Below are 27198 nucleotides of genomic sequence, written 5' to 3' on the forward strand. Positions count from 1 at the left end.
ATTAGATTTAATACTATATTCTAAGCCTTCCCCTCCCCCCTTCTCACTCGGTTCCCGAATCGGTCAATGTTTAGTACGGGTGTGTAGGATTTTTCTCCGGAAAGTCGAACTTTAAATCCCGTAATCCTGCAGCGGATGTGTACTTTACTCTTGTAAATGTCAACAATCGGCTGCTCAGATTTCCAAAAATTAGTTAGAGCCTAAGAATTCCATATATTACCTTTGGGGATAAACAGACAGCATTAATGGGTTTAGCAGATTTGAATACTTATGGATAGTATGTATTCTTCAGGAAATATAACGGGAAGAGTTAAAAAAATATAGCAAGAAAATGAACAAAAAGTACTTGCTCCTTAGGTTTGGAACTGGAATCGATCTTTAAAAGATTGTTCACGGTTGCTATATATACGATGCCTTTTCAGTAAAAATCGAAATAATGAATATATTCAATGTCATCTTTGCACTATATATCAAGTAGTGTAAGACTGACAGTTGCAAGTTAAAACCACAGGATTTACTGATCACTGATGGCCGTCAGTTTTCTCTTTAGCTAAAACGCATTTTATGCTGTTTAAGATGTCTGAAAAAAAAATGATGGAACGTATTGTTTAGAAGAAAAAAGTAGTGAACTATGACTTTATTCTCCATATGCTGAGAATATAGCATATGGAGCTATAATAACGATACTGCACAAGAATGAGTGAGTGTGTTGATTTAAGGAAGGACAATCTTCAATCGAAAATGTTCTCAACGAAAAATAGGAGATTGCAATTTTCGTATGCTCATGAGTTTTCAATTTTTACTGAATATCTGAACATAAGAAAGCTTCAGAAAAAAAATTATTTACTCCAACTAGTTCAGTTGGAATAAGTAGACTACATTTCGGATGTTTTCAGTCGTGATTTTATTGTTATCTAGGTTTTTTTTTTTTAATTATAAAATGTCAAGTTTAATGATAATACAGAGGCCATTAAGTTAAAAAAAAAAAAAAAAAAAGATTTTAAGATAATCCGAAACCGAATTTCATTGTTTCCAATTACAGTACTTTAATTTGTAGCAGACTCAACTTCGAATTGTTATTCAACGTAGTGGGTGTAATCAACATCACCATGGATACTTATTCACCATTTTTGTTGTTGTTTTTAAGCATAGCGCATATCTAGAAGTGGTTCAGACAAGAGTAGAAAAATTGCAAATGTGATGCCAGTGCTGATGAGAATGAAATGGAAATATCTGTAGTGGAAACCAAACATTCCCACGATAAGCGAAATGAATCAGTGAGAGAGAAGTCATTAATCATCCCAACTACTCTTGTGCACAAGGATTTTCAGAAAGCTTTTAGTAGAGCATCATACTGAAATATAATGAAAGAGTATCACTGAGTAGATTCAGAATGTGATCAAAATTTTTCTGGACTGACCAGCAGACATTACAAAGTATGGTGAGAGAAATCTGAAGCCATTCTTCGTTATTTCAAAATGTAGCTTCCGTTATTCGAAAGTGATACTTCGTCACTATTAATGTTCACTTATGTGATATTTTCCAGAACAGACATCGAAGAAAAGTACATGTCCAACAAACTCAGAAAAACTGTAAGAGAAATCTTTTCATTGTTAAAAGCCGTTATTTCAAAAGGCCAGGAAATATAATCTCCATTTTTGGTATTAATGTAAAAAGTACATCAGATATTTTTTAACAAATGTCATTTAATTGTTCTTTACACATACATCCCAATAGGGTCAAACTGTGAAAAACAGTTTCTATTCAGATGTATCTAGAGGAAAAATATGCACTGAAAATGTCTCGAGAAGACTATCTCGGGTTTCTCCAATTTGAGAAATCTTTCACCTTGCATTGTCTATACAATAATTTTTGGACAAAACAATATAGTATGACCATACCACACTTGCTGACATCTTGCGACTTTTCTTTTTCCAAAACTCAACCTGATACTGAAAATATGATTCAGAGAAAGACTTCCGGAAATGTTTTAAATAACGCTGCTGATTGAGGTGAGGTCGTAGATGTATTATATTGCCAGGTGCTACTGCCTTGCTTACTGGAGGCCTGAAGCGGTTTGCAAAAGTTCCATATTTGGTCTCTAGAGCAGTTTCCAGACGAGGTAAAAAATGAATAAAAAAATAGTTATAAAAATTAAGAGTAAAAAAATTCTTAGCTCATCGAAGGTACTAACGTACTATAGGTTTAAAACCTTTCGTGAGTGGAAGTCTCGTAATACCACTTCATAAGGGGAGGACTACTTCAAATAAGATGGAATGAAAAGCAGAAAAATTTACTTTAATGCAAATAAGGATAGTTTAAGAGCGCTTGTCTCGCTAGCAAGTAGACAGCGTCTCTACCGACTGTAGGCAGATGTTTCAGGAAGGTAGATAAGCTTCATCTTCCAGCGTGATACCATCCTTCTTATTGAAGGCTCGAAGAGACGAAAAGTCACATGTTTGGTCTTTAGAGCAAGATTCCCGGATTATTTAATCCGAAATTCGGTTACCTATTTTGGTACCAAATGTACGATAGGTTTACATTTTGCAAGTGGGAATCGTAAAATCCAGTTTAGTAAATTAAATGAGTGGGACAAAAAAGCACACATTCTTTGAAAAGAAAAACACTTTGAAATGTGACGTAGTGATGAGATAATCACCCGAGTCACTAATCCTATCTGTCATTTTATTTCACATTGCATGCAAGATTAACAGGTCGACGAAGAATAGTTTGGCTTGGAAATCTGTAGTAAAAGCTGTACATGTGTGTGTGTGTGTGTGTGTGTGTGTGTGTGTGTGTATATATATATATATATATCATGGAATTTGTACATGTAATTCAAAAGGTTTGTTAAACGAGAGGACCTCAGTGTGTTGCTGTCAACAACACATACGTTTTGTGTGATGTTAATGAAAGAAAAGAGCTCCAGTTCATTCTCAGTATTAATCGAAATTGGGTAGAGGACGCACTTGTACGCATAGCGAGAGAAAAGTTAGTAAATGGGTGGCAACTGCAAAAAATGCATTCATTTTTTGCAGTTCGGTGAAGGCTGCTTAGTTAAGCCCTTCGTGCCAAACGCGTTTAAACTTCTAACACATATCAAGAACTACTTGACAAAAGAAGTCGTAGAACTTTTGGGGAAAAAAAAAAAAAAAGTTGTTCTATGGCATTTGTCCAGAAGTAGGTGACAAGCAACTGCTGAGGTTCAATAGCTGCAAAATTTATACAAACACTAGCAATATTTATTACGTGAAAGGGATGCCAAAAAGTGTAAAAGCTGATGTGTACGTCTTTATTATTTTGTAGAGGATGAAAGAGCAACTAGGCAGTTTTGATGGTCAAAGAAAATGTGTTTCTTAGGGCCTAGACGGAACATGAACCGATTTCAAAGCTATGGATACTAGTGCCGTATGAATTCATAGGCGTTGCTATGCATAAATATTCTGAAAAAAGTAGTCAAGTTTGTTTTTAATAGGCATAACTAGAATGTGATTAATATGTAATTTGGAAATAAAATTTTTGAAATTTGAAGTTATAACAACACCTAGGTGACTACACACCTTCATGGGTACCTAATTGATAGACTTAGAATGGCCTGATGTGGCCAAGTGGTCCAACTAACAGGAAGTGGATTTAAATTCAACTGTGGATATCGATTTGAAGTTTGTGAATGTCTAAGTAGCAGATTATTTTCGCCGCCTGACGTGAGAACACTCCCTGTTACTGGATGTTTTAAGTAGCTTAAGAACGTTCCATTTTATGTCGGATCACCAACAGCAGAGGTTCAGGAAACTCAACCTTTAGCGAGTATGGTAGACAAAAAAAAGGTTATACTCCTGAAATGTTGCTTATTTTGTTCTTGACTATGCAGATTATCACGCACGCAACACTGGTAACTGCCGGCAACATTGTTATGGGTTTATGTTAGCGTGTAAACGAACATATACGATTGTTAAAGTACCGCATGAGTTCGTTTCTAGTCATGGACTACATGAAGCTTTAGCAAGGTTTCCCCCTCTTCCCGGCTCTTTAGCCGGTTCCCGAATAAGTCAGTCTTGGCAAGAGCTACTAACCGATTTCCAAAAAAGTTTAGAGCGCTCTCCATACTCCTGGGAAATAAAGACAGGATTTGTGTCTACACTACGTATGTTTCCAAATGGAGAAAAAAAATCAAATGGAAAAATTGTTTTGCAGTGCCGAGATATTAAATCTCCGCAAAAGATTCCACTAAAACAGGAGGCGGCGCATAAGAGCAGGTTATAAGATGAATTAACATGGTCAGTTATAAAATTATAGATTTTCTCTGAAAAATAAAGTAGAGTATATCAAACGAAATATTTAACGCATGTTATCAGACTTAGAACATTAGTACCGGTGCTGGGGTAAAAACATATCCGCCCCACTATTGTCTATTACTACAGAAGAAATATCGGAATAGGTGGAAGGCTGGTTAAAGATGTAGTAGCCTTTGATTTACAGCGAAACCGGAAGGCACGACATCAACTTCTGTTTTTGTGTGTCATGAATGAAATCAGTATGAATCCAAGAACACTAAGAGACTTCATCATCTTCGATTTCTGAGATCATATTTTGACTTCTGAGAAAAATGCGTGAGAAGTTCGTTAAGTAGATTCTGTCGTCGTTTTAAATTTAGGAGGTAAAAATTGGTCTTTGATTTGAACTATTGCAAGTGTATTCACATAGTGGGTGGGGGGGTCTAAAATACACTCTAAAAAACCTTACCACTTCCATCAATCGAAAGTGGTATAGGTCTTTCGGGTCATAGACGGAATTCGTATCCAGGATTTTCCACCTAAAGGATATTTTTCTCGTTATTTTTCCGAATATGGCTATTGATTGCTTTTCCTCCCTCTCTCTCTCCTCCAATGCGCTCGAATACACACAGAAAGATAAAATTACCTTTTCAAAGCTTCGCAGTATTGGCGCGCACAACGTTAAATTATCGCCTATTTCGTTCTTAAAGGCAATCGGCATATTGGTGGTTTAAATTAGACTCGAAGGCTGAACTGGAAGCGATAGCATGCACTTTATCATTTAGCGAGTAACTATTGGCCACTTGCTGTTGCTATATATTTAATGTTAACATTGCAACTAAGGGATTATGCTATGGATATGTGTTATGTACCCATAGTATGACCAAGGATATATAACATATGCCCTTAGTAATATAAACAAAAAAAAAATATATATATATATATATATATATATATATATAGAGAGAGAGAGAGAGAGAGAGAGAGAGAGAGAGAGAGAGAGACTAGTTTCCCTTATGGTATCGATTGCCTTATCTAACTACACGCGAAAAAAACTAATTTTCAGCTAGACAGTTTCCGAAGTCCGAGATGAAAACTAATGAATATTTTAAAGAACTGACGTCTACATTGCAAAATAACCTATGCATTTTTCCCATTACTATTAAATTATACATTATCTAAATTCCAAATCCCAATAGAAAGCCAAAATGAGTCAATAGCCCAGCTGTGGTCACGCCATTGATGTTTACGAGATAACAAGACGACTAAAACAAGTAATTAAATGAGATCTTAAATGACCTATGTGACGCCAAACTACCCTAGGTTTCTTGAGTGCTGCTTATTATCATATCGCCTGTTGCCAGGGGGAACAACAGTCCACCCAGGGAGTTTACGCTCACAATGGGTGGACCGCACTAATTATTCTCTCACAACCGAACTATCGTTAGCATCCAAACTGCTACACAAGCAGCACTACTTCATATCATCTGATCGTTAACCTTTGAGTCCTCGAAGTCCGTATGTTGTCTGCTTGTATGGCGTGTAAGAATGTAATGAAGGTCAAACCTAACGAACAGAAGCACGAGATTGACGTCACTCAAAAGAGAAAAAAAAATGGTGGAGGAAACAGGGGATAGAAAAATAATATGTACATTTATGGATTCGAAAGCAGGGGAAAATACTAAAGTTATTACTTTAGTATTTTTAGAATATGTGAAGAATAACAGCTTTGATTTAATAGTAATGACCTGGTAAAACTAATTATATATGTTGTTATATTGATGTTTCTAGTAGTGAATCTGCACTTCCAAGTAACTTATTTTGTCTGTTAATCTTATGTTTTCAGCCAACTTGTCTGTGTTGGGGAGCAAAAAACAGCACTAAACTGTCAGTCTGCAGAGGAAAACCCTTACCACTTCCATCAATCGAAGGTGACATGGGTCTTTCGAGGTCCTAGACGGAATTCGCACCCAACAAAAAACAAGCAATAATGCAAATCTGATACGTTCGTATTAGTGAACTGTCGAACATCAGCAAATTGAAATAAGACACGAGAAAGCAACTATCTGGTTTTTGAAGATTGGTATTTATACAATGTGTCATTAGTTATTGTCACGATTGTTTCTCAGATACTGGACTGAGAATGACGTTGATGAATTCGGCAATAGAAATTGGTGTTTATAATCATAAAAGTTACATTGAAACATACACTCAGTAAAACTGATGATGTTCGCAACGCACTTCTGAATATGATTTTTCCGGTTGTCCACCCAATTTTTTTTTAAAATATTTAACCAGTATATAAAGTATTGTTTTAGTAATTAGCAAATATGAAGAAATTCGTTCTTATATGTAGGAGGTAAGAAAAATTGACTACTTAAAAAATGCAGGGGCTTATGTTTTCATTATGTCGGCCTACGGAAATATATGAACATGCTCTCGAGCATGCGCGGTTATATTTCTCATCAGAGAAATAAAAAAACTTCATGCAAGGCGGGGAGAACAAGAAAATAATAAGAGGCAAAAAATTAATAGCAGATCACACCACAGACCAGCGAAACGAACAGCGTGTTGAAAACTGAAAGGAAAGAAACAGAAGTTTAGGAAAGAAAGGGGGAAAAAAAATCACAGAAACCAATATGAAGAAAAACAAAGCACATCGAAGAGCGAAAGGAGCGTTTTAAGCTGAAGAAACGATCGATGACACACGAAGAAGAAAAGTGGAGTGTTGGGAACTAGAACACTCTTCGTGCTGTAATTCAGTTTTAAAAGTGAGAGACCAAGTCTCCTCGAGAAACGGAAGTCGCTAGGGAACTGCACGAGCTAGCCATGTTACCATGGGGCAGAAGACCCTAGAGTTTTCAGAAAATTTACCACAGACTAATTGCGGATAAGAGCAACTCGCTCGTGCCAGGGATTATATTGGAAAAGTTGTGAGGGAGACGCATTAAGGCCACTGAACTTGAAACAGTCTCGCTGCAAACTTCATATCGACGAAGTGCATTGCAGACGCTGAATACTTAACTTAATTCAGAAATGTTTGTAGACACATTTAGTTTAAAAAGGAATTGAACAAGCTAAACTAAAAATAGGTTTCTCGTTGCTTCCTCTGACGAAAGTTCCAAACTGTTTCCAGTGTTCTTTTCTCGTGATTTTACACGAGAAAGATCTTCGGAACGAGACTTTGAGTCTTGGTTACTCATGTTTGCTGTCCTTTGAAAAGACATGGGTTTGAGTCTAATCTAAGACACGAAAAAGAATTAAGAGCTTTTCAGGCGAGGCCGAGTTAGCCGGCCTGATTGTATAGGTGTTTTCCCATCTCGCTAAAACAGGAAAACAAGCAAGAAAATAAATGAAGTTAAGAGAAACGCTTCGTATTCGCCGGATAGAAACCGATTTTTTAAAATATATTTCAGGGCTCTTTAGAATGCCAGAGATTGTTATGAAATTGAATGATGAACTAAGCAAAACATGTCTTAGCATTCTATACTGTAAATCAACCAACATTTCTTGAAGACTGAATATTTGTCAATAAGACTGATCTCAGCTAAATTTATTTAGCACAATACAGCGAAGCCTGGTGAACAAAGTATACCAAAAGGGAGAATGAAAGTATGATAATTAATAGCAAAGTATCTACCATCAGAATTCAGTCTAAGTAAATATGATAATCGGGATATATAACAGTAAAGGAATTAAAAAAAAATGATCGTCCTGAGCACACATTCAAACTTATATTTTAAGGTTTTCGCACAATCCGAAAGATCACTTTTTTACTTCTAGATTCTGGCTGACAGATTTTATTATTTTAATTAACTTTGGTATTCTTATCAAAATTTGTTGACTATGTTAGGGGAAAAATATGTCGATAAAATTTTGGATTTAGGATGGGCCATAAGAAATGACTATGTATATGCAAATGTCGTTTCAACTGGATCATTTTTAGTTGCAAAATGATTTGAAATGAATAATAATTAGCTTGGATGTACTTTGACGAAATGACGAAAGCCATTTGTAATAGCAAAATAAAATTTGTCTAGACGGTTAAAGTTTAATAAAAACTTGACAATTCAATTTTTAGAAACTAGTCTGAGTTCTTTGAAGTAACTCACAGACGTCATACTCGTGGTGTCAGAGTAAACTTATCACAGCCATCGCTACAGTTCTCGCGAAAACAACAAAATATTGAGAATCGAAACTTCAACTATGAACAACGTAAAATTACACATCAGCAGTTGTAAGATATCCTGACCCGGCGGAGTCGAATGGATATGCTGCAGTGCAGATTTGTTCCTAAATTCGACTGTTCAAAAGATTTTATAATTCTTTAATTGTCAAAATGGTTTAGAATACTTGTCCATAATAACTGGACTATGTTGAGAGTAGAATTGGTTTTTAAAAATGGAGTGTACAGTACACTAACCAAATATGGCTCTAAAATCCACTGTTGGTATAAAGATATAACTATAGAAAGATTGCCAAATGCAGAAACTCAGTAGGTATGGTTTTACGTAATCATTTCATTGTTTGCACCAAACACCATTATTTCGCATTCACCCTCCTCACTTCAAATAATCTTTGTGAAATAAGGTTAGTCTTGAATATTTGAAAATAACATTTTACCAGTACCACTGTTAATTTTACTTTACCACTAACACGTGTTCCGTGTTGAACGATGCCATACTATTCGATAGACCTGCATGGAATCAAGAGACTCATCGTGGGAGGTCCCACTCTCACATGCGCAGCTCATCGTACCTCGACTTAAAAACATTCACTGTTCCCGCACTCACCACATCTACAGGCAATGCATTCCAATCACCCATTGCTCTCCATACAAAAATTACTCCTTTGTTCACACCCACCTTATATAGCTTCTAGGGATGGCCTATCGTTCTCCTTCTGTCTTCAGATATTCTATGAAAATATCTCATCCATGATAATCTGGTAAATTAGCTCTCACCAACTTATACGTCTCGATCATGTCTCCCCTGTTCCTTCTATCCACTAGGTCCTGTAATTTGCATTCTCTCAATCTGTCATATTCCAAAGATCAGAAACCAACTTAGTCAATCGTCTCTGTACCCTCTCCAACATCATCCTTTTGAAAACCTGGCAACCAAATCTGTGCACAGTAATTCATATGCGGCTTGATCAAAACATCCTTGCTTCTACTCATCGGTGTTCTCCGCATCATTCCCATAATCTGCTGTTATCCTCACAATTTTAGCAAAATTATCCACGAAATTGCAAGTTTATCCATCATAACTCCCAAATCTTTCAACTCCTCCACCTCATCTAAAATATTCCTACCAATCCTATACTCTTCATCCCATCTTTGCTTCTAAAATTTTAAAACCTTACACTTTGCTAAATTAAATTGGCATACCCACCCACCCATTTAGGTCGTCTCGCAAAGCTACAAGATCTGCTCTACTTCTCATAACTCTCCCCAACTTTGCATCTGCAAAACAACTGTATGTCACCATGTAAGCCCTTTCCAATGTCATTTACATACAAATTAAACAACAATGACCCTAGAACAGACCCCAGGGGGGGTCTGTTCTAGGGTCATTGTTGTAATATCCCAGAAGAGCATAGTAAATTTGCTCTTCTGGGATATCATTTCCCATACACAACCTGCTGATCACTATCAGACAGGGAATCTCCAACCCGATGTACTGATCTACTATCCAACCCAATCTGTTCCAATTTAACTACTAGCTTGTCTTGTGGCAATTTATAGAAAGCCTTTGCAAAATCTAAATATACTACTGTATATGAATCCCCTTGGCCAATGTATTCGCCATCCACTTTGTTATAATAATTAAGCAGATTGCTAAAGGAAGATCGTGGTTATTTGAAACATAACCTTGGCCAATTCACTTTAAGAACCTCGTTGTCACTGAAACATGAAAGTATTCGAGAGAGGCATATCAATACGCTAATACGTTATTATCTAGAAAGAAAAAGGTTATATACAAAACAAGTACTTAATATAGCAAACCATAAAAGAAGACTATTGAATGAGATAAGGAAAATATTTAGGACTAGCCAATATGATCACCAGAGGAAATTACACGGAAGAAGAGGCCAATCAAAACTATGAAGGCCATTGAACAAGCAAAATTACTATATAGATCTTTAGAGATGCACAAGATAAGAATATGTGCAGGCCCCATGGCTCCAATATCAAATTGGAGACGGCACTTGGACTGTTTTGATCTTGACGTCATTTATTGGAAAAATGATAATTTTATTTCATGGAAGCATGATGTAATATGTCGCCAAAGATTTATTATTATTATTAATATAAAGATTATACAGAGAAGACGATATATATATTTTTTTAATTTCGTTAGCATATTTCTACAACCATTCACACAACGAATCCTCCTTGGACACAAAGAAATGCTAAGACAACCTGCGGCAGGGGGTCAGAGTAAGGGGAACGAACATAATACACACACAGCACGTGTTGTTTTTAGCTTTCCTTCCACCTAAGTCTTCGATCTGGCCGTTAGATTGGATAGAAATCTGTAGGGATAATTAACGAGTTACAAGCGTGACGGGTTCAGTCAACGTAGTTTGTAGGGGGAGTCGTTGCAGGAACTCTGACTCATTGACTAAGGGGGCCTAACGTGGGTTTTGCGTCACTGAAACAGACCAAAATGAGGCCAGTCAGGCTCTCGAATTAAAGAATTTATTACAGCTAATAATCTCCAACTACGGCAAGTTGCATTCATTTGAAGTAATTAAATTCTTTTCTGAACGATAAATCTCCTTCGCTTTGAATAATTAAGATCTTCTGCACTGGAATGTCTGCCTGGTAAACAAAACACATTACGTGCCACAAAGACTTCTAATCAAGATGAAGTCGGCCATTTCATAGAATTAAGATTTATCTGTTTGACTTGCTGCAGGATCCAATTGTCGATTTATATAGAAAATTATACCTTAAACTACAGTGGGTTAAGGTATAGAAGTGTATTCTTAAAAGTCTGTATTCATTTTCATTAGGTTTGAGTTCTATAAAGCCAATTTTGCAATGGAGAAAAGAAAAAAAAATCCAAAACATTGTGCTTACTAAAGAAGTTCATAATTTTAATGAGAAGTCAACTGAATTTAAAATTAATAAGGTTTCAAGGTACGAGGTAAAGTTAATAATTCGTGAATTTATTAAAGACTTTTCGACAGAGCCAACAGTTGAACTTTTTAAAGTTTTTGGCCTGGAAAGAAAAAAAATTCTATCCGTTGATGTTAATTTCAGCACGTTATGTATTCTCGATAACCAGCTATTTACTTTATAATATATGCAATTGTAAGACTAAATTAATGCATTAGACTGATATTTCAGATATAAATATACACTAGGTAACACTACAAAATAATATTTTCCAAGTTCTAGTCATCCTTGCACAACAAAATGTGCTCGATTGGTCAGCATGTCGAGTCCTGGGTCCAAATTTGCTGATGTGCATCTTACCGCTTCCTGTTGAAATTAATATGACATCAGTATCATTCTAAAATAACAATTATTTTTGAACGATATAATATCGTTCAAAAATAATTGTTATTTTTCACTAATGGCATTAGTGAAAAAAAGCACGTTAAAACAATTTCTACGACCATCAGCAAAGTTTAAAAAAAGTTATGTTGTCGGCATTAACAAAAAAACAACTAATTAAAGTATCATGAAATTAAGCAAGCAGACATTTTCAACCGCTAAAGAAAGGGGACCGATTTTCGTTATTTTTATATAGAGAAGAGGGTACTGTTTACGTAATCTAAATGTGATCCTGAAGAAAATCAAAATCCCACTTTATCAAACAGCAAGAGTGCTGCACAGAAACATTGGACAAGCCATGAAAAGTGAAATTTAAGATTCAAATTTTTTTAAGGGAACTATGATGAAGGGTTAGATTTGAGAAAATGCTTAGATTATAGCACGGTCTTTGTTTCTGTATAGATTATGCCAGAGTAGTACTTTAATATTGCAAGTAATCTGCCTATACTACCATATCTGAAACGGGACCAACTAGAAAAAAAAAAGAAATAATAATTCTCTAGTATATTTTCAATAGGTTAAATAGATATTCTGAACCTGTTAAATCCGTCTATTATGAGACTTTCAGTCAGGTGTGCAAAATACGAATGGCATTTACCGACTGTTGGTAGTAAATGATAAAGCATCGGACTGAGGACCACTGTTCGGTAGGTTGCCTTGATTTAATTTTACGTATTATGTTGATGAGGCGACTTCTCTTTCTAGTACTAGAGAACGTTTCCAATATTTTATTAAATGCAGAGAAGATATTCTCATGACATACAATAAGATTTTATGACGAATTTTCTGGGACCAAGAAGACCAGATTGATTTTTTGGAAGTGGAGAAGTGAAAATTAAAATATAATGTATGAAAAAAAGGTGAACAGATGTGTACATGCTGAAGTGTCAAACGAAACTATGGAAAGTCAGAATTCAAATTTAGCGAGGAAGATAAATCCTTCTAGACGATGCCCACATGAATCCAAGTTATTAACGCTAATTAATACTGGCTTTCTGCATACATTACATTCATGTCTAATACTATCTGCCAAATTGAAAATATCCTGAACGTGATCGTCTGGCCATGCTGTCTCAAATAAATGGACGCACCAGAAATTTATAAGCCATAATTACGCTAACCTATTTTAAAACAATTTCTCGAAAAATACTTAAAAAAAAACTGCTTTAAGCAGAAATATATTTACTTGCTCATATATATATATATATATATATATATATATATATATATATATATATAAATAAAAGCAAGCAGAATTCTGGTTGTAGATCTTCGATGTTAAAATTATGCGCATTTCTTACTATAAAAATGTACTGCAAATCAAAACTCGACAGTCGCATTAAAACAATAGCTTTCTGGAGAGGCAGAACACATTCAATGACCGCAAAAATGAAAATGCTCACCGCGTGGATAAGCATTCTACTTTTGTGTGGAATCTTTCCGTATTTCAGGTTTAATGAACTATCAACAAAACTGCAAATACTGATAATGATTACAGTCAAGTTTTATTCAGCTTGGAGAAATAACTAACAGTGCTAGAAACTCTAGAGCTGCATTGGAAAACATTTTTCCAGCATGAATGTGTCATCTTTAAGAACACAAAATATGATTACATTAATAACAGAAAATTCAAGACCATATTAAAAAAAAATTACCTTCAAATCTTCAATTCTTTTTATGAAGGATTTATTCTGGATACTTCCGTTCTCTTACATTATGTAGAAATATCCTTGCATTGTACACATTACAAATGAAAGGAAAAAAATATTTACGATTTTTAGTATTAAAAATGCATTAGCAGAATAAACAAAGCAATGATTTTGACTTTTATATGCAACTAATGGATCGAAGAACGTTACTAACATCACTGCTAATACGTTAAAGTGCAAGCTGTGACTTCCTTGAAGACGACTTATTCTGTATTATACAGCCCGCGAGTGGAGAAGGTCACGACTTGAAGGTGGGGAGGAAATTCAATGCTTCATTTAAACAGAGTGACATACCCCTACGTACAAAATAGCTTAAGAAATTTTATATCGAATGGGTTACTAAATTTATTGTATACGGACAACGGAATAGAAACAAATCATGTCCTGTTTTCCCTTACGATACTTTCGTACATACTGGCCCGAAATTAGGGAATAAGTTTGCCATCGGAATGAATAAATTTCCAAGGCAGTAAATAATGTACAGAAATTTAAATTGTGTTCTAAAACCTCAAAAATTAAATCCCGTACGGATTCATCTTGATTTAAATAATATACAAATTAGGATTTTTAAAAATATAATAATAAATAAACAGCATTTATTATAATGAATGGGTGCAAATATTTTGTAAGTAACCTCTCTTTCGCGAAGACTGACTCTAAAGCATAATACTGTAATAATAATAATATTAGCAAGATTGTACAGTAAAATGCAGAAATTGTTGTGCAACAACCCGCTTCCTTTCTTTCTGGTGTAATCCACCCCAAGTATGATAAACATTAATCACTAGGTGTTTCCATACGTAAGTAAGCCGCATTTTGTGTGGAAAACGGAAGTGTGGGCCACATGCACGAGTAATTCAACAAGAAAAACAAAAGACAAGTAGCAATTCTTGTAATGCGTAGGTAGGTTCATGTGAAGAGATAAACGTAATGGGGAGAAGAGGAACAATTCTTGAAATAACGAAACCTATGTAAAGAAAGCATAAGAGTGAGTGAGTCAGAATGGATTAAAAAAAAAAAGAAAAAGTAAGGCGGTACAGCGAAGAAATCGAAAGTAGCAAAAAGTCAAGGTGTAGTTTCAAGTGGGGCTGAATAGAATGCGCATTACGACAGAAGTATTATGTATAACCTCAGGGCTATGCTCTGTTGTGCTGTGGTTAACTGCTGTTCTTAATGATGAAGGGATGTCGAAGAGATACGCATTCATACGTTCCACACTTCTAAACCACAAAAATGTGGATTACTTATATGAAAACTGATAATTAGTGAAAACAGATTTTACTAGAAAGGAAGAAAAAGGTCATTTATTAGCGCTAATATTTTATTAAACGCTACGCAAGGGAGAGTTTCGTGTACGTGATGGAGTAAACCAGTAAGATATTTCTGTTACAAGATTTCGTTACTAGAAGTGAGAAATCAAAAGATTTTTCGCGTCAGAATTGAATGAGAAGAGATGCAGATTCAGTGAAATTCCTAAGCAACGTTAGCAAGACTGTAATCTTAAGCTGCCCAAGTAATATTAAGACAAATAGCAAGTTATGTTAAGAGTTAAATGGTATATGATTATTGCAAAGAGTCAATTGAGCATCTGTTCGGAAATTAAGTTGTTTCCAAGAAAAATTTTTTTTGTACATGTTTATAATCGCGCAGAGAGGGATATATATGCGCACTACGAAAAGTATTCCTCTATATGCGAGGAAGCACTTCCCTCTATTATTAGATTTAAAATATAAACACCAGAGCACCAAGTGCAAATAATATAAATTGTTATACAACGAAGTAAACTAACGGGCATTAAAAAGGGAATTAATTGTTCAATGTTGGGTTTTTCGATGTGGCTTTCCATTTACCCATCAATGACATACAAATAAATATCTAAAATTTATGTTGTGCACTTGGTAAGGCAATCACCAAGGCTTTGATGTGTGGGAGGGGGATCAAGACTGAAAATCAATTTCTAACTTTGGGTTCAAGCAGAAATGCGATTTGTTGAAATTAGTGCAGTCTCGGAGAAAATTTCACCAAGCTCATTAGTTAAGCCCGACAGTCATGGCTCCGGTGACACGCCGTGTTCGACTGGGTATTAATTTTAAAGAAATCAGGTCTACATTTATATTTCCAGTGATGGTTCTCGATTGTTGTATCTCTCTCCACATGTAAAAGCAATACATAGACACGCGTTCTTAATGATGTCCACAAAGGAATAAATGATCGCGATTTTTCACAAGCGTGGAATTTAGCCTTTAAGGGGAGAAGGCAATCAGGTTGTTTTTATTGTTATTTTTATGTTCGAACCTTATCCAACAAAAACTGAACATATATTTAGCACTCTAGAATGCTGATTAAGTGTTAGATATACTAAGAGCTGGGAACAGGATTATCATATTTAGTCTTTTTTTCGGGCTTCAATTCCAGTAGCAGTCTTCCACTTAAGATATTCACAGACATCCATGCCACTGGGGACTCGAACCCATAGCATGTTGGACAGCAGACACCATGCACTCGGCCAACCAAACCCGCCTTAATCAAAATTCTGTCTTTTTCAATTTCGGAATTTGCTTAAACTCAGCTAGGAATATGAAACTGTCGCATTATTTATTATTATTATTTTAATTAATTGTCAAGGTAGTTCTTCAAAACAAACGATTCGATTTTCATAAGTGTTATATCATTTCTTTAACTTAAGCTAATTGCCTCAAAGCTTTTGGTGGGCTCTGTAAGCTGTTTGGGCTTTTCACATTGCGATAATTCCGCGAGGTATTCTCTCATCAGAAAAGATTTCTTTTGACATGATTGATATTACCAATTTTCTTGAATTAATCTTATGCTGTCCAAGATCATTCATTTTATCCTGCAATATTACGAGGCATAGCCAAATTTTATGTTTTTCATTTGTGGTAGCATGAGAATAATAAAATGACTTAAAATAACGTACCGCTGTGTTACTGTTCGACTATAAATTACGTATTTCATTGAAATAGTTACCCAGCTAAAATAATTCACAAGTAATCGATTTCAGTTTTAAATGTTCGTAGTGCTTCCATTTTACAAATCATACTCGGAGAAAAATGTGCTTTGGCTAATTTCCAGCTATAGTTAGTAAAAATGTGTTCTTAATTAAGTTTTTTTGTTTATTGTTACAAATGCAAAGAGATGTATGCTTAGTTAACATGCTTATATAAATCTAAACAAAAAAAGACTTATTTATCCATAATTTATTTTCAGTTGCTAATATTTATGAAAGAACATTGAAAAACATTAATCTCACGTTCATGGCTCACGTGTCGAGAGGTCATCTTGGCTTACGCCACTGTATTATTACCGGTTTAAGCAGAATTTCTCTTGTAACGTGTACAATGTTGGTAGTATTTTCCATAGTCAGGAGTAAACTACGTTTACAAGTGTAATTCGTTACCAATTAAGCAACCACTATACTTTAAAATGCCAAATACTTTCATTGAGATATATTAACGTGTTTATTCAATTTTTTTCACAAAATATGCAAGTCTGAATCTTCATTGAATGCAAATATAGACACGTCTATATATAAACGAAACTGCACAAATGCAAGCATTGTACAGGAAAGAAAAGAAAATGCATGCCATTTCTTAGATTGGAAGTAAATAGGAGACATACTTACAGCCAGTTGGGTGCAACAAACGTCAGTTGTCGTTTCCATGCAGCTACGGGCAGCCGGGGAAGACTTGCAGCAAGCCACACAAATGCACGCACAGACAGCAATCGAAGCCGAGTAGCTTCAGCTACAAGCAATTTTTCCGGAGACCGTCACTAACAACACTCTTCTTTTCAGTCGTCCCGCATGCTTGCTAGCAAATGAAAGACAGAGACGGTGAATATCCACAGCACAAGCACACGTCTCGATACTCGACGGGAGTGTGTGTGTGTGCGCGCGCGACGGAGACGAAAGAAATCACACTGGAAACTACCAAGTCACAAAGATCGAAAAATTTTCAGCCTGAAAAACACGACGATGGCCGATGGTGTGTGTGTCACATGGGTTGAAGTGAAAAGCACGTTCGGATCATACACAATGGCCAGTGCAGGGAGACCTAACGAAACGACTAGACGATGACTTAGCCACGCCACTCCAACCTTACTATAGGTAGGTTGCTGTGCTGCGGTCCATAGCCGTAGGGCAAGCGCGAGCCGCAACAAGATTGGGAAGCTACCACCTGTTCTTCGAGGGGGTGGGATGTCGGCATGTGTGCACGGCCATAAAAAAAATACCTTCGTGAGAACGCCAGCAGTGGTAACGAGTGGTACTTGGGCGGAGAGAGAGTCAGTAAAGCGTGTGAGATGTAGAACCACGAAAACTTTACGCAGCTACAACTTGATAAGCTACTCTTCTTTCCTCTGTGATTAATAATAGATGGCAGCACTACCGAGTACACTTTCTAACCTCACAGGGAAGAAAAGATGGAACATCAACATTTCCGATTTTTGTATGAACGAAAGATGCTCACTTGGGCGATGGAACTGATAAAGAAATAGCGCCAAGTTGTTGAAATAAAAATTTAAAAATATTATGTTTTCGTTGCATTATGCTATTTTGTATGCTTAAGTGAAAAGTAAATGGAATTTATTTGTTATATCTCAAGAAGTAATCTTTCTCTTATACTAATGGTTTCTTTGAGTTTTAAACAGCGCCACCTATCGAGAAGCGCTAAAATTATTCCACTGTCACTCGACAGTGTATATTTTGTAATTTTTTTGGCATCATTCGTTTAAAGAAAATGATGTTTTGATGGGATAAATTCAGGATTGATTTTTAGGCTGAAGCAATAATGTGTTCGAATTATTCTTAGGGTATGGTATGACATATATTTTTTTTTTTTTGCAATAGTTGAAACTTTTTTGGTATTCCAAAATACTAATTAATTAATACAATTGTAATATAATTAATACAATTTTTAACTTCGAAAGATATAATGACTTATATCTTACAAAGTTCAAAAATTGTATTAATTTTTCTTCTGTAAATAATTTCTATTACTAAATTATAGAAATTAATGAACTGTTGAATAAATTTATATAAAATAAGAGAGAGAGATTAGCCAAAACACTAAACTAGCTGTATACAAGTTCAAACCAATTTAATTTTATGGATGTGAGAATTGTGTAAAAAACATGAAGATAACATGAATGAACATGATATTGTTCAGCAGGAAAAAAGTCCACGATTTAGGCGAATTAATACAGTAAAAGTGCCTTAGAAGACGAAATATAAGATCTGACATCAATAGACTCCTGATAGATAAACTAATAGGAAGTTAATAATAATGTAATTATTTTGTTTACATTATTATGTAAATGGAAAATAAAGAAGACTGAGAGGAAAGGAAATTACCTCCTAGATTTTAAGGAAGATTCATTCTAATAATTAATTTAAAAAAATGTTTTCTTTGCATTGAAATAAATAAATAATACCAATGGAATTATGTATTTTTATGTATGCAGTAGTGGTGTGTGCATAACTTATATATATATATATATATATATATATATATATATATATATAATCGAACTTTAAGAAGCATAATAATTATTTAAATAGAAGATATTCGAAACCCGTGTCTATTTTCTTTCGAGGAATGCTAATATGTGAAATAAGCTGAGTAATGACAACACATTTATCACAAGAAAAGACGTGTGCAATAATTTTTGGTCACATGCTCTGCAAATATGGATCTCCTGTTGATTCTGTGAATGATTCCAATACTGAATGACCCATAAATTATTTTAGTAGGACATGCCACCGATATTTATGTTTAAAATAATCGCTAACATGTAGAGCATTTCAACAATTGCCCGGATAAAGTTTTCATATCCGTTGTGATTAAGATGTGTAACCTTTTGAATTATTATTATTTCATTTATTTATTTTATTTTTTGTTCTGATGAACTTCAAGTTATCATTCCAGTATTGTATTCATTTGATTACTATTTAAACGTCCCATGATTGCATTCATAAGGTGTAATAAACTAAAGGTATTACAATAAAGAAATATTATAAAGAATTCTTTAATGTCTTGAATATCTCGTTTTCATTTAAAAATTAAAGTTAATTTTTGACATCTTCATTTATAGAAGTATAAAATCAATTTTATAATTCTAAATCAAAATCCAACTAACGTTCACTTTTGATGAAACATAAGGCTCATCGTGGGATTCCTATTTGTTGCATAATATTTTGATGAAGATTGTTATGTATCATAGACGAGAATGGGATACATAAACATTCCTGAAATTACCAATATGCGTAGACAAGCCCCAAGCGTTGTCAGCCGCCAGCATTTCGCATATTATCTTTCTATTATTCTAGTTTTAATATAATAATTTATATCCCGAATCCTTTCTTTTTAACTCTTCAAATGATTAGTTTTTGCCAAATGCTTGAAAAATCCAAAAGTTGACATAAATATTGTAACGAATGCATTTGTAATATTTTCTTGATTGCTTGACTGGGTAACTCAGTTGATAAAAGCTTCATCTTTGTTTATGGAGTTTGAATCCATGGCACTGGAATGTTGATAATAAAAAAAAAAACTCTCCGGCTTTTATATCTTCCTGAGTTTACAAGCCTTTTCTTGAGAGATTGTGGATGAATTTGAACTAATTCTCGGAAGCATCTAATATTACTTCCAAAAATTATTAAATACGTTTATTTTTTTCAGAATTTCTGCCTGGAATGAATTCAGTCCTTTCTGAGTTCGAATCGAAACTCAGTATAATTTAGGCATTACATTTGTCGTCCTCTATGCATTTAGATGATTTTCATCACCGTTGATGGATTCCTACCATTCTTACTGGAGATCTCAGGTGGCTTGAAAAAATGTCATATTTACTCTGTAGAGGGGCATCAGGATTAACCCTTAACCCACCATTTATGTTATACTATAGATATGCATCCTTACGTGATCGAGGTTAACAAAAATAAATAAATAAACAAAATCTCTACCAGAATACATCGTTAAGCATACTGCATTCTTTAAAGTATAGTTATAGAAAGAATAGTTAAGAAAAGTAGCAGGAAGTCAATTCCTTACAACGTTGTACCATTTAAAAAGGTATAAGAAAGAGAAAGGTCGATCGTATGCTCGGTAAAAGGAGGTTCATTAATGTCGTCATTAAAAGTTCGGATATCGAGCAATGAGTCAGCCGGTTGAAAGAGACGGAAATTCTGCTACCTTTTACTTAAGTCATTCTCTAAAGTGTACACAGTATGAGGGAACAATTATTACAAAGCAGTGGAAAGTATGCGCTTTGGCAACCTTTCATTTTCCATCGTTCGGTTCTGATATATTTATAGCAATATGTCAACGCTAATTTCATTTTTCTTAATGTGATTAAAGATTAAGCGCTGTGAAGAAAATCACATTCTGGGAAGATAATATTTTCGGATAGAAAGGAAAGCGCTGCTCAGTATCTTAATAATTTGACTTCATCTTATCTGATTTCTACTAAAAGTCACCAAAAGCTCTTTCATTACTGGGAAAGTGCTTCGGGTTAAATTTATGGACGACTAGCTTGATGGATAATACATTACTAATTATTTTACAAAATGAGGTTCGATTTCTACATACAGGACTCTCCATAAAGGCTTCTTCATTTGCTGGTGTGGTTAGCGCACCAGCTCTCCAACCAACCGGTCGCGGGTTCGAATCCCGTCTGGGCATGAATGTTTGTGATTGTTTTTAGGTGGAAGATGAATTTCATTGCTGGGTGTGAGACCACCGTCCCGCTTATTGGATGCTTGAAGTTGCTCAAAAAGTTCCATATTTGGTCTCTGGAGCAGAGTTTCCGGACTAGGTAAAAAATAAATAAAAAATTGACAAAAATGAAAAAAATGAAAAATCCTTATCTCACCCAAGGTACAAATGTACTATAAGTTAAGTAATAACCTTTCGTGGGGGGGGGGGGAAACCACATAAAAAAAATAAAAATAAAGACTACTACTATGTATAGGATGGAGAGAAAGAGAGAGAAATTTAGCTACAGTACTAACGAATGCAAGGACATACACGTCTCATAATACTTAAAACTTATTTAAGTTAGGTTTAATATTTATTGATATCAATATTTAAACACCTAAACAGAACCGGAAAAAAGATAGATGCAGGATCATTCTAAGAACGTGCTAAGCCACAAATCTCGAACTGGAAACATATACGAATTTTAAGTAGGTTTCTAATTAGTTTTTTTCTAATTATGTAATTTCTAATTACATAAATATATGTTGTGTGTGTGGGTATGGACGTATGGTTATGTACTGGAGAAAGAGTGGAGAAACGATAACAACCACGTTAACACAACAGGGCCATGAACATACCTGTAAAAGAAACACAGGGCAGAAACATAACGTCTGTGAGAAGGTGACTGGCGTGTGTGTGAGAGGGCCATTAAATTAACGGATCAAGAATTTTTAGAGAGAGAGAGAGAGAGAGAGAGAGAGAGATGTAATACTCGTTCCACTAATCTAAAATACTAAAATATCTAATATAATATTAAATATAGTAGTTATGTTTTATGATATTTTGAGGGGATTTCTGAAAAAAAAAATCTGTTAGGTACCAGGTGGCAAAATGTTTTTTGTTAAATCGAAACTCCAAAGTTTACAGTTGTTGTGAAAGAGTATCTTCCAAAATACTATTACTACTAATAATAATAATAGTAATAAACAGATTTTTTGCGTAAGCTGGAGTGATCTTCTTACTTGTTTCTAGAAGATAACTAAGCTTATCAAATAGCATATATTCTTGCAAGAAAAACTTGAAAACATCATTCATCGGACAGTATTATGTTACCGAAAGAAAAAAAATGTTTATCAAACATCAATAAACATTTTAAGAATATGAATATTTCAGAATAATTTCAAACATTTTAGATTAAATGCTTGGCTGTCTAATAATAATAATAATAAAACTGAGAAATGTGTTTTCCAGAAAAGGACGTCAAATTCCAGTTCAGCCTTCGACAATAAGTTTTAATAGCATTCAGAAGGGGGAGGGTATGTGAGTTTATCAATACTTAAACAAGAACTGCAATGTGGATTTTGTGTACATAGTGAGAGCTGAATTAATTGTTTCGTGAATTTCTTACAGTGGAAACAAGTCGGAAAGAAAGAAATGAGAATCCCACAAAGGAAATAGCTTCTACTAGTCAAATTCATTTTCATTTTTGAAAAATAAGTGAATTCACAAAAGTCCTAGAATGCGCTGACATGCAAATGTTCATTCTTCACTTTATTTTAGATATGTACTGATAAAAAAGCAATTTAGTAAAACGTACGTTAGCAACTGACACACAGTTGAAATGTAGAAAAAATATAAGAATATAAGAAAGCAGAAAAGAAAAAAAACCAAGACATATCGTCAGAGCAGAAAACAGAACAATAAATAAACAAAAAGGCTGCAAATTTTGTCGTTTTGAGTTTACTGCTACCAGCGACTGAAGTCCTTGTTTTAATCGAAAACAAAGTATTGACATTACTGCCTGATGTAAGTTATTCTGGCATCAAGCGAAACGGGAAGAGAAAAAAAAAAGGTAATCTTAGACAGACAGAAAAACACACATTCGTATGTCTCATAAGAAAGAAAAGCTCTTTCATAGAGTAGCAATAAGAATATAGAGTGGATTATTAGAAATCAGGTAAGTAGAGGTGATTGTACGAATGAGGTGATTGTACGACTAGTAACATTTCCGTCATAATCAACGACTATGTGGAAATGTTACTAAAGATTGGGCATTTGAGAAACGTAATGAGAAAACTCAGCATTCGTCAAATATGATGATGATCACAGCGAGTTTTAGTAGGTTCTTGCTCATATACTGACATACAGTACTTACACTTAACCCTGCCTACTATATATTAAATGAGAAATGTTTAAATGAGTTTCCGACAATCTCAAATAAATGCGAGATGCTTGCTTAGTACCTTTCTATCCAGATCTTAGCCCACTCCACACACACAGTATTCGTTTTTCAGGCACACTATCGGGACAACATTGCAGATTCAGAATGTGGTTTGCTAAATGAATAAATGTTACAACAAAAACCTTTGGGTTTGTTTTAGCATTTATTATGAAGTGAAAAAGAAATGGAAATAACTTACACTAGAATAGATGTGTAATGGAAACGGGCTGAAATTTATCATGGGCGTTGTCATTTTCCCCATTTCCGAGATCTGTTTAAGAGAGAGAGAGAGAGTTCACACACCCACACACAGACACACACACACTGAAAAAGAACTTTATAGGATGGGACTTCAATTTGCAGTGTATCGCTTAGCTAGATAGCAAGACTTCAAAGCATATATAACTGTAAGTGGATTCTATGAATTTTTACTTAAAATTGAAAATGCAAAGGAAAAGTAGTTCACTTTTATAAATTTGCTCCACCGTTGGTTGCACAGCATTAGAAAGCCTTAGTTTCTTATGTAACGTAATAAGTGAATATATTAGAATGTGTGAGATATATATGGGTGGGAATTAGGTGGATATTTGGACTTGAAGACCTGCAAGCTGTGTAGGAAGTTATACTTAATAGAGAAGAAAAGCTGTTCTTCTGAAAGCAATTGCAAAATAAACTGAACGTCTCTGAATGTCAATTCACTCTATGAAAGAATGAATCTGTGAAAGAGTGTCGAGTGAATTGGTCGCTAATCAACCAACTTATTAGAGCCTCTAAGGAGCACTACTTGAGAAGAGAATTCAATATTTGGACGAATTTATAATTTGTATAAAAGTAAAAGTTGTTAAGAAATAAAGTAATGTCTGAGCAAGAGGGAAAACCTGATTTTTTCGAATTTCTTGGATGCTTCCACGAGAGAGTAGAAAGCAAATTTATCCTAAGAAGAGAAATCTCATGTTGTCCAGATATATGGATGATTTCAAAAGTAAGTCTTGAGAAAAATGACTACTTTTATAGAAAAGAGATAAGCCATGTGTTCTTTTACCTAGTTATGGATAGTTTTATTTTGTGGTAATCCCATATTAGTATTACAGATGGAGAGAAAGTTAAGGAGAAAGAATAACTATGTCAATAGCTCTTCTTTCTCCTCAACGGCTGATCTAAGCAAGAAATAAGACAGAAAGGAGTTTTGCAAGGATTGAATAAAATATTATCAGAATCACATTGAAAAATGGTTTTTGAAAATCATAATTTAGGATTGCAGAGTATATATTAGATAGGTTTCAGTAATTCGTGTAGTGCAATGTTTGTAAAATAAAAAAGAGGAGTGTAATGTACTGTCATCAGTAAAGCTGTGGATTCGATTTGCAGTTCAACCCAATAAAGCTGTTGACGTGTAGAAGGAAGAGAGTGTGTACAAGAACAGGGTTGTATGGAATCCTAGCATTATTTGCAAAGTCTATGAATAAAGATCCATTCGCTACCACATAATGTGCAAGCACAGTACAAGCTGACAACACAGCAGAACATAGAATAATATGGGAGCTTATTTATAACAGCTTTTGCATCAAGAAAAAATAATTTCTCCAAACTTCTCTGTAGTATTTGATCAAAAGTGGTTGGCACAAACTAGAAAGATGCTGATGATCAAGAGGGAGAATTCGTACTGGCGAATATTTCTTATTTGAGAGGTTTATTTCTAGGTAGCATAGCAACGTTCAGTGTTATCGAATTTTTATCAAGTAATTTAAGAGTAACTAAAATGAGAGAAATTGTATAGCAATTTGGGCAATAAAAATGATTTATTCTCCTTTTTAGTAATAATTTCCTAAGAATGGTATTAGGTGGGGGAAGTAATATCCCCAACGGCTACAACTTGCAGCTTTTCGAGAAAAATGTCAACAGATTCCTTTTTCCCAACCCTCACATACATGCTATACATGCACTACTGTGCAACAGATTCTTCTGCTTCTTGTGAGTATGTAATTGATATAAAAAAGGTCAACATTAAAATATGACATAAAAAAAGCAATTGATTCTGAAGAGCAAACCTCCTGAAGAATTGTAGAAATATTACCAATATGAGAGGTTTTGGTATTACACAGATAACCTTCTGATGTCTTTCTCTTGAAAAATCAAAGAATGTATTCAATGCACTTCGTTTGAAATGGTAAAAGGACACATATTGAGATATATGCAAGAATTTCAGAAAAAATAAGAAAACGGGAGATCGGCTTTTTTGTAAATAACGAAGCAATAAATGCAAAAGAGACGAATCAGATTTGTGGCCAATAAATCTGGAAAAAAGGGTATGAAAGTATGACAGCCATTTGCAACTACACATACCGGCCACTGAATTAGAAACCTGTATGCAAATGTATGTAAACGTCATTTACGCAGAGTATATACAATAAAATGCCTAGAACACATGCGTTATCACGTATTCTAGGTAATTATTTAAGAATTCTGCTCGTCAGTAGTGTTGATCACAATGGGAAAAACAAAGAATTTTTCGGAATCCAATAAACGCTTATTGAGGGTATCCCTCTGGCTGGAGGAGCCACAATTTTGAAAACAGAATTAAACTTTCTGAATTGACCGAAGATTTAATGAAGGCTGTTTCCAGCCCATATCTCACCGAACTATACGTAGAGAATTGAAGATGATCGGTATTGACAGTCGCATGCCTATACAAATGTTGAAAACCACTGATTTCTGCGAAGAACTAAAGGTTGTCTACAGTGGTGTTAGGAACACTGGAACTGTCAGGAACAGAGTTTGACTAGACACTGGAAGACTGGAAAATCCTTAGGCCATCCACTTTACTAATGCACTATAGCTTTATAACCTTTCGTAGACAGGAGCTACATAAAAAAAAATGATGAACTCTGGAGATATTATTTAGTTTAGCCTAATTTTTCCACCCCAAATGATCCCACTGAAATTAAAATTCAGATGACTGAACAAATTTTAATATCAATCCTAAATAGCAAACTTCATTATATTCCAACCGGCCACAGGGGAACAATAATAACGGATCGAATCATTTTGCTAATAAAAACAATTCCATGACTCATATTTATTGGTGGATTCATAATTCCCAAATTTTATTCAATTCTATCTACCAAGAGGAGTTACTGAGTTTAAAATTTCGATTCATTTTGCCCTTGAAAACTGTCTGATTGAAATAAAAATTAAATGGCTTGGCATATTTTGATACGAAATTCAAATTTCGCATTTTAATAAAATTTGTCCAGCCAGTCTGCTGGATTAATTTCTACACGGAACGATAAAAAAAAAAAAAAAGAAAAGAAACGAATCTTGCAAATGTTTGTGGATTTTAGAAAATATGCCTAATGAATTGATTTTTTTCTGTATTACTTATTAGTATTCTGTTTTTTTTTTTTTTTTTTTGCTATAACTCTTTTTTGTTTTATCCTCTGTGTGTGTGTGTGTGTGTGTGTGTGTGTGTGTGTGTGTGTGTGTGTGTGTGTGTGTGTGTGTGTGTGTGTGTGTGTGTGTGTGTGTGTGTGTGTTAAAATCTGACTCTTCTGTATACGGCCATCAAGGTTAGGAAATCTCCTGAAGTTAGTTTCGAAGTATAGTTGTGCCTTTAACGTACCAAGTGCTCCACACATTGAAATTTTCTCTGGGGAATGACAGGTGTGTTCTATACAGCGAACAACGACTGTTAATTTTACTCATACATTGTTTCCTT

At 34.6% G+C, this 27198-nt stretch overlaps 1 protein-coding gene across 6 annotated transcripts in view; it reads right to left on the reverse strand.

Moving 5' to 3' along the window:
- LOC150108619 (catenin delta-2-like) overlaps positions 1 to 27198 on the reverse strand; it is a 593872-nt gene that overhangs the window by 553659 nt on the left and 13015 nt on the right. For 3 of the 6 annotated variants that reach the window (XM_090390891.1, XM_090390889.1, XM_090390890.1), the window contains exon 1: positions 17191 to 17900. The exons of 2 other annotated variants lie outside the window; for them this stretch is intronic. The gene's annotated coding sequence lies outside the window, so the exon portion shown is untranslated. Of the gene's footprint in view, positions 1 to 17190; positions 17901 to 27198 lie in introns of those variants that run through there. One more of the 6 variants, XM_090390886.1, reaches the window with a different exon arrangement.

Source organism: Typopeltis vanoorti, chromosome 3, assembly GCF_054136105.1.
Source record: "Typopeltis vanoorti isolate ZY-2024b chromosome 3, IOZ_Tvanoo_1.0, whole genome shotgun sequence".
NCBI classification, from domain to species: domain Eukaryota; kingdom Metazoa; phylum Arthropoda; class Arachnida; order Uropygi; family Thelyphonidae; genus Typopeltis; species Typopeltis vanoorti.